This window comes from Nanorana parkeri, unplaced genomic scaffold, assembly GCF_000935625.1.
Source record: "Nanorana parkeri isolate BGI_ZX_2015 unplaced genomic scaffold, ASM93562v1 scaffold2884, whole genome shotgun sequence".
NCBI lineage: Eukaryota > Metazoa > Chordata > Amphibia > Anura > Dicroglossidae > Nanorana > Nanorana parkeri.
In genome coordinates, this window is record NW_017309152.1 from 1 (window position 1) to 537 (window position 537).

Sequence of the window (537 nt, forward strand, 5' to 3'; positions counted from 1 at the left end):
ATATACCTCAAACATAGTATATACCATATACCTCAAACATAATATATATTATATACCTCAAACATAGTATATACCATAGAGCATTGAAGTAATGGAGTTCTTTATTGATCTTCTTGACCTTGGCAGATATAACAGAGACAATTCATGTTCAGTCTGGGCCCAAAGCTTTACAAGGGGCCCTGATATATAATGCAGTCTATCACCAGCATTAACACAGCAGTATTTCTTTATTTGATTGGGGTTTTTTTTAATTGTGAGCCCCTAATACCCGAAGCAGGACATGCCACCCCTGCCCCCGCTGCACTGGTGATGGGTCATGTGAGGACAGTGGAACTGTATGTCAGAGTCATGGTGAGACCTCCTAGGCAGCCAGCAGTCTTTGAAGTGACCTCTCCTCCCCAGAACTGGGACTGCTTCTGTATCAGTGTGGCAGGTGAGCATCCGGAGGCTGGTAGTCATAGTATATGGAGGTGAGGGGGCCACAAGGGAGAGACTTGCTATAATACTCTGCACTGGAAGGAAAGATGATATAAAAAA